The sequence below is a fragment of the Pongo pygmaeus genome, chromosome 16 (assembly GCF_028885625.2).
Source record: "Pongo pygmaeus isolate AG05252 chromosome 16, NHGRI_mPonPyg2-v2.0_pri, whole genome shotgun sequence".
Taxonomy (NCBI): domain Eukaryota; kingdom Metazoa; phylum Chordata; class Mammalia; order Primates; family Hominidae; genus Pongo; species Pongo pygmaeus.
In genome coordinates this window covers 17,615,699-17,623,880 of record NC_072389.2, presented here as the reverse complement: position 1 = coordinate 17,623,880, position 8,182 = coordinate 17,615,699, and positions in this window count along the sequence as shown.

Below are 8,182 nucleotides of genomic sequence, written 5' to 3'. Positions count from 1 at the left end.
TCTTTCTACAGGTAAGTTCAAGTGTGTGAGTTGAATGCACTCAACACAAAGAAGTTTCTGAGAATGCTTCTGTTCAGTTTTTATGTGAAGATATTTCCTTTTCCAACATAGGCCTCAAACGGCTCCAAATATCCACTTTCAGATTCTACAAAAAGAGTGTTTCCAAACTTCTCTATCAATTGGTAGGTTCAACTCCGTGAGTTGAATGAACTCATCACAAAGAAGTTTCTGAGAATCCTTCTCTCTAGTTTGTATGTGAAGATATTTCCTTTTCCAACATAGGCCTCAAGGTGCTCCGAATCAGCACTTGCAGATTCTACAAACGTAATGTTTCAAGACTGTTCTATCAAAAGAAACGTTCAAGTCTGTGAGTTGAATGCACTCATCACACAGAAGTTTCTGAGAATGCTTCTGTCTAGTTTTATGTGAAGATATTTCCTTTTCCAGCATAGGCCTCAAAACGCTCCAAATATCCTCTTGCAGATTCTACAAAAAGAGTGTTTCAAAACTGTTCTATCAAAAGGAAGGTTCAACTCTGTGAGTTGAATGAATGCATCGTGAAGAACTTTCTGAGAATGCTTCTCTGTAGTTTTTAGGTGAAGATATTCCATATCCCAGCACAGGCCTCGAAGTGCTCCAAATAACCACTTGCAGATTTTACCAAAAGAGTGTTTCAAAACTGCTCTTTCTACCGGTAAGTTCAAGTCTGTGAGTTGAATGCACTCAACACAAAGAAGTTTCTGAGAATGCTTCTGTTCAGTTTTTATGTGAAGATATTTCCTTTTCCAGCATAGGCCTCAAACGGCTCCAAATATCCACTTGCAGATTCTACAAAAAGAGTGTTTCCAAACTTCTCTATCAATTGGTAGGTTCAACTCTGTGAGTTCAATGAACTCATCACAAAGAAGTTTCTGAGAATCCTTCTCTCTAGTTTTTATGTGAAGATATTTGCTTTTCCAACATAGGCCTCAAGGTGCTCCGAATAAACACTTGCAGATTCTACAAACGTAATGTTTCAAGACTGTTCTATCAAAAGAAACGCTCAAGTCTGTGAGTTGAATGCACTCATCACACAGAAGTTTCTGAGAATGCTTCTGTCTAGTTTTATGTGAAGATATTTCCTTTTCCAGCATAGGCCTCAAAACGCTCCAAATATCCTCTTGCAGATTCTACAAAAAGAGTGTTTCAAAACTGTTCTATCAAAAGGAAGGTTCAACTCTGTGAGTTGAATGAATGCATCGTGAAGAACTTTCTGAGAATGCTTCTCTGTAGTTTTTAGGTGAAGATATTCCATATCCCAGCACAGGCCTCAAAGTGCTCCAAATAACCACTTGCAGATTTTACCAAAAGAGTGTTTCAAAACTGCTCTTTCTACAGGTAAGTTCAAGTCTGTGAGTTGAATCCACTCAAGACAAAGAAGTTTCTGAGAATGCTTCTGTTCAGTTTTTATGTGAAGATATTTCCTTTTCCAGCATAGGCCTCAAACGGCTCCAAATATCCATTGCAGATTCTACAAAAAGAGTGTTTCCAAACTTCTCTATCAATTGGTAGGTTCAACTCTGAGTTGAATGAACTCATCACAAAGAAGTTTCTGCGAATCCTTCTCCCTAGTTTTTATGTGAAGATATTTCCTTTTCCAACATAGGCCTCAAGGTGCTCCGAATAAACACTTGCAGATTCTACAAACGTAATGTTTCAAGACTGTTCTATCAAAAGAAACGTTCAAGTCTGTGAGTTGAATGCACTCATCACACAGAAGTTTCTGAGAATGCTTCTGTCTAGTTTTTAGGTGAAGATATTTCCTTTTCCAGCATAGGCCTCAAAACGCTCCAAATATCCTCTTGCAGATTCTACAAAAAGAGTGTTTCAAAACTGTTCTATCAAAAGGAAGGTTCAACTCTGTGAGTTGAATGATTGCATCGTGAAGAACTTTCTGAGAATGCTTCTCTGTAGTTTTTAGGTGAAGATATTCCATATCGCAGCACAGGCCTCGAAGTGCTCCAAATAACCACCTGCAGATTTTACCAAAAGAGTGTTTCAAAACTGCTCTTTCTACAGGTAAGTTCAAGTCTGTGAGTTGAATGCACTCAACACAAAGAAGTTTCTGAGAATGCTTCTGTTCAGTTCTTATGTGAAGATATTTCCTTTTCCAGCATAGGCCTCAAACGGCTCCAAATATCCACTTGCAGATTCTACAAAAAGAGTCTTTCCAAACTTCTCTATCAATTGGTAGGTTCAACTCTGTGAGTTGAATGAACTCATCACAAAGAAGTTTCTGAGAATCCTTCTCTCTAGTTTTTATGTGAAGATATTTCCTTTTCCAACATAGGCCTCAAGGTGCTCCGAATAAACACTTGCAGATTCTACAAACGTAATGTTTCAAAAGTGTTCTATCAAAAGAAATGTTCAAGTCCATGAGTTGAATGCACTCATCACACAGAAGTTTCTGAGAATGCTTCTGTCTACTTTTTAGGTGAAGATATTTCATTTTCCAGCATAGGCCACAAAACGCTCCAAATATCCTCTTGCAGATTCTACAAAAAGAGTGTTTCAAAACTGTTCTATCAAAAGGAAGGTTCAACTCTGTGATTTGAATGAATGCATCGTGAAGAACTTTCTGAGATTGCTTCTGTGTAGTTTTTAGGTGAAGATATTCCATATCACAGCACAGGCCTCGAAGTGCTCCAAATAATCACTTGCAGATTTTACCAAAAGGGTGTTTCAAAACTGCTCTTTCTACAGGTAAGTTCAAGTCTGTGAGTTGAATGCACTCAACACAAAGAAGTTTCTGAGAATGCTTCTGTTCAGTTTTTATGTGAAGATATTTCCTTTTCCAGCATAGGCCTCAAACGGCTCCAAATATCCACTTTCAGATTCTACAAAAAGAGTGTTTCCAAACTTCTCTATCAATTGGTAGGTTCAACTCCGTGAGTTGAATGAACTGATCACAAAGAAATTTCTGAGAATCCTTCTCTCTAGTTTTTATGTGAAGATATTTCCTTTTCCAACATAGGCCTCAAGGTGCTCCGAATAAGCACTTGCAGATTCTACAAACGTAATGTTTCAAGACTGTTCTATCAAAAGAAACGTTCAAGTCTGTGAGTTGAATGCACTCATCACACAGAAGTTTCTGAGAATGCTTCTGTCTAGTTTTATGTGAAGATATTTCCTTTTCCAGCATAGGCCTCAAAACGCTACAAATATCCTCTTGCAGATTCTACAAAAAGAGTGTTTCAAAACTGTTCTATCAAAAGGAAGGTTCAACTCTGTGAGTTGAATGGATGCATCGTGAAGAACTTTCTGAGAATGCTTCTCTGTAGTTTTTAGGTGAAGATATTCCATATCCCAGCACAGGCCTCGAAGTCCTCCAAATAACCACTTGCAGATTTTACCAAAAGAGTGTTTCAAAACTGCTCTTTCTACAGGTAAGTTCAAGTCTGTGAGTTAAATGCACTCAACACAAAGAAGTTTCTGAGAATGCTTCTGTTCAGTTTTTATGTGAAGATATTTCCTTTTCCAGCATAGGCCTCAAACGGCTCCAAATATCCACTTGCAGATTCTACAAAAAGAGTGTTTCCAAACTTCTCTATCAATTGGTAGGTTCAACTCTGTGAGTTCAATGAACTCATCACAAAGAAGTTTCTGAGAATCCTTCTCTCTAGTTTTTATGTGAAGATATTTGCTTTTCCAACATAGGCCTCAAGGTGCTCCGAATAAACACTTGCAGATTCTACAAACGTAATGTTTCAAGACTGTTCTATCAAAAGAAACGTTCAAGTCCGTGAGTTGAATGCACTCATCACACAGAAGTTTCTGAGAATGCTTCTGTCTAGTTTTTAGGTGAAGGTATTTCCTTTTCCAGCATAGGCCTCAAAACGCTCCAAATATCCTCTTGCAGATTCTACAAAAAGAGTGTTTCAAAACTGTTCTATCAAAAGGAAGGTTCAACTCTGTGAGTTGAATGATTGCATCATGAAGAACTTTCTGAGAATGCTTCTCTGTAGTTTTTAGGTGAAGATATTCCATATCCCAGCACAGGCCTCGAAGTGCTCCAAATAACCACTTGCAGATTTTACCAAAAGAGTGTTTCAAAACTGCTCTTTCTACAGGTAAGTTCAAGTCTGTGAGTTGAATGCACTCAACACAAAGAAGTTTCTGAGAATGCTTCTGTTCAGTTTTTATGTGAAGATATTTCCTTTTCCAGCATAGGCCTCAAACGGCTCCAAATATCCACTTGCAGATTCTACAAAAAGAGTGTTTCCAAACTTCTCTATCAATTGGAAAGTTCAACTCTGTGAGTTGAATGAACTCATCACAAAGGAGTTTCGGAGAATCCTTCTCTCTAGTTTTTATGTGAAGATATTTCCTTTTCCAACATACGCCCCAAGGTGTTCCGAATAAACACTTGCAGATTCTACAAACGTAATGTTTCAAGACTGTTCTATCAAAAGAAACTTTAAAGTCTGTGAGTTGAATGCACTCATCACACAGAAGTTTCTGAGAATGCTTCTGTCTAGTTTTTAGGTGAAGATATTTCCTTTTCCAGCATAGGCCTCAAAACGCTCCAAATATCCTCTTGCAGATTCTACAAAAAGAGTGTTTCAAAACTGTTCTATCAAAAGGAAGGTTCAACTCTGTGAGTTGAATGAATGCATCGTGAAGAACTTTCTGAGAATGCTTCTCTGTAGTATTTAGGTGAAGATATTCCATATCCCAGCACAGGCCTCGAAGTGCTCCAAATAACCACTTGCAGATTTTACCAAAAGAGTGTTTCAAAACTGCTCTTTCTACAGGTAAGTTCAAGGCTGTGAGTTGAATGCACTCAACACAAAGAAGTTTCTGAAAATGCTTCTGTTCAGTTTTTATGTGAAGATATTTCCTTTTCCAGCATAGGCCTCAAACGGCTCCAAATATCCACTTGCAGATTCTACAAAAAGAGTGTTTCCAAACTTTTCTATCAATTGGTAGGTTCAACTCTGTGAGTTCAATGAACTCATCACAAAGAAGTTTCTGAGAATCCTTCTCTCTAGTTTTTATGTGAAGATATTTCCTTTTCCAACATAGGCCTCAAGGTGCTCCGAATAAACACTTGCAGATTCTACAAACGTAATGTTTCAAGACTGTTCTATCAAAAGAAACGTTCAAGTCTGTGAGTTGAATGCACTCATCACACAGAAGTTTCTGAGAATGCTTCTGTCTAGTTTTTAGGTGAAGATATTTCCTTTTCCAGCATAGGCCTCAAAACGCTCCAAATATCCTCTTGCAGATTCTACAAAAAGAGTGTTTCAAAACTGTTCTATCAAAAGGAAGGTTCAAGTCTGTGAGTTGAATGAATGCATCGTGAAGAACTTTCTGAGAACGCTTCTCTGTAGTTTTTAGGTGAAGATATTCCATATCCCAGCACAGGCCTCGAAGTGCTCCAAATAACCACTTGCAGATTTTACCAAAAGAGTGTTTCAAAACTGCTCTTTCTATAGGTAAGTTCAAGTCTGTGAGTTGAATGCACTCAACACAAAGAAGTTTCTGAGAATGCTTCTGTTCAGTTTTTATGTGAAGATATTTCCTTTTCCAGCATAGGCCTCAAACGGCTCCAAATATCCATGGCAGATTCTACAAAAAGAGTGTTTCCAAACTTCTCTATCAATTGGTAGGTTCAACTCTGAGTTGAATGAACTCATCACAAAGAAGTTTCTGCGAATCCTTCTCCCTAGCTTTTATGTGAAGATATTTACTTTTCCAACATAGGCCTCAAGGTGCTCCGAATAAACACTTGCAGATTCTACAAACATAATGTTTCAAGACTGTTCTATCAAAAGAAACGTTCAAGTCTGTGAGTTGAATGCACTCATCACACAGAAGTTTCTGAGAATGCTTCTGTCTAGTTTTTAGGTGAAGATATTTCCTTTTCCAGCATAGGCCTCAAAACGCTCCAAATATCCTCTTGCAGATTCTACAAAAAGAGTGTTTCAAAACTGTTCTATCAAAAGGAAGGTTCAACTCTGTGAGTTGAATGATTGCATCGTGAAGAACTTTCTGAGAATGCTTCTCTGTAGTTTTTAGGTGAAGATATTCCATATCGCAGCACAGGCCTCGAAGTGCTCCAAATAACCACCTGCAGATTTTACCAAAAGAGTGTTTCAAAACTGCTCTTTCTACAGGTAAGTTCAAGTCTGTGAGTTGAATGCACTCAACACAAAGAAGTTTCTGAGAATGCTTCTGTTCAGTTTTTATGTGAAGATATTTCCTTTTCCAGCATAGGCCTCAAACGGCTCCAAATATCCACTTGCAGATTCTACAAAAAGAGTGTTTCCAAACTTCTCTATCAATTGGTAGGTTCAACTCTGTGAGTTGAATGAACTCATCACAAAGAAGTTTCTGAGAATCCTTCTCTCTAGTTTTTATGTGAAGATATTTCCTTTTCCAACATAGGCCTCAAGGTGCTCCGAATAAACACTTGCAGATTCTACAAACGTAATGTTTCAAAAGTGTTCTATCAAAAGAAATGTTCAAGTCCATGAGTTGAATGCACTCATCACACAGAAGTTTCTGAGAATGCTTCTGTCTACTTTTTAGGTGAAGATATTTCGTTTTCCAGCATAGGCCACAAAACGCTCCAAATATCCTCTTGCAGATTCTACAAAAAGAGTGTTTCAAAACTGTTCTATCAAAAGGAAGGTTCAACTCTGTGATTTGAATGAATGCATCGTGAAGAACTTTCTGAGATTGCTTCTCTGTAGTTTTTAGGTGAAGATATTCCATATCCCAGCACAGGCCTCGAAGTGCTCCAAATAATCACTTGCAGATTTTACCAAAAGGGTGTTTCAAAACTGCTCTTTCTACAGGTAAGTTCAAGTCTGTGAGTTGAATGCACTCAACACAAAGAAGTTTCTGAGAATGCTTCTGTTCAGTTTTTATGTGAAGATATTTCCTTTTCCAACATAGGCCTCAAACGGCTCCAAATATCCACTTTCAGATTCTACAAAAAGAGTGTTTCCAAACTTCTCTATCAATTGGTAGGTTCAACTCCGTGAGTTGAATGAACTGATCACAAAGAAGTTTCTGAGAATCCTTCTCTCTAGTTTTTATGTGAAGATATTTCCTTTTCCAACATAGGCCTCAAGGTGCTCCGAATAAGCACTTGCAGATTCTACAAACGTAATGTTTCAAGACTGTTCTATCAAAAGAAACGTTCAAGTCTGTGAGTTGAATGCACTCATCACACAGAAGTTTCTGGGAATGCTTCTGTCTAGTTTTATGTGAAGATATTTCCTTTTCCAGCATAGGCCTCAAAACGCTACAAATATCCTCTTGCAGATTCTACAAAAAGAGTGTTTCAAAACTGTTCTATCAAAAGGAAGGTTCAACTCTGTGAGTTGAATGGATGCATCGTGAAGAACTTTCTGAGAATGCTTCTCTGTAGTTTTTAGGTGAAGATATTCCATATCCCAGCACAGGCCTCGAAGTGCTCCAAATAACCACTTGCAGATTTTACCAAAAGAGTGTTTCAAAACTGCTCTTTCTACAGGTAAGTTCAAGTCTGTGAGTTGAATGCACTCAACACAAAGAAGTTTCTGAGAATGCTTCTGTTCAGTTTTTATGTGAAGATATTTCCTTTTCCAGCATAGGCCTCAAACGGCTCCAAATATCCACTTGCAGATTCTACAAAAAGAGTGTTTCCAAACTTCTCTATCAATTGGAAAGTTCAACTCTGTGAGTTGAATGAACTCATCACAAAGGAGTTTCGGAGAATCCTTCTCTCTAGTTTTTATGTGAAGATATTTCCTTTTCCAACATACGCCCCAAGGTGTTCCGAATAAACGCTTGCAGATTCTACAAACGTAATGTTTCAAGACTGTTCTATCAAAAGAAACTTTAAAGTCTGTGAGTTGAATGCACTCATCACACAGAAGTTTCTGAGAATGCTTCTGTCTAGTTTTTAGGTGAAGATATTTCCTTTTCCAGCATAGGCCTCAAAACGCTCCAAATATCCTCTTGCAGATTCTACAAAAAGAGTGTTTCAAAACTGTTCTATCAAAAGGAAGGTTCAACTCTGTGAGTTGAATGAATGCATCGTGAAGAACTTTCTGAGAATGCTTCTCTGTAGTATTTAGGTGAAGATATTCCATATCCCAGCACAGGCCTCGAAGTGCTCCAAATAACCACTTGCAGATTTTACCAAAAG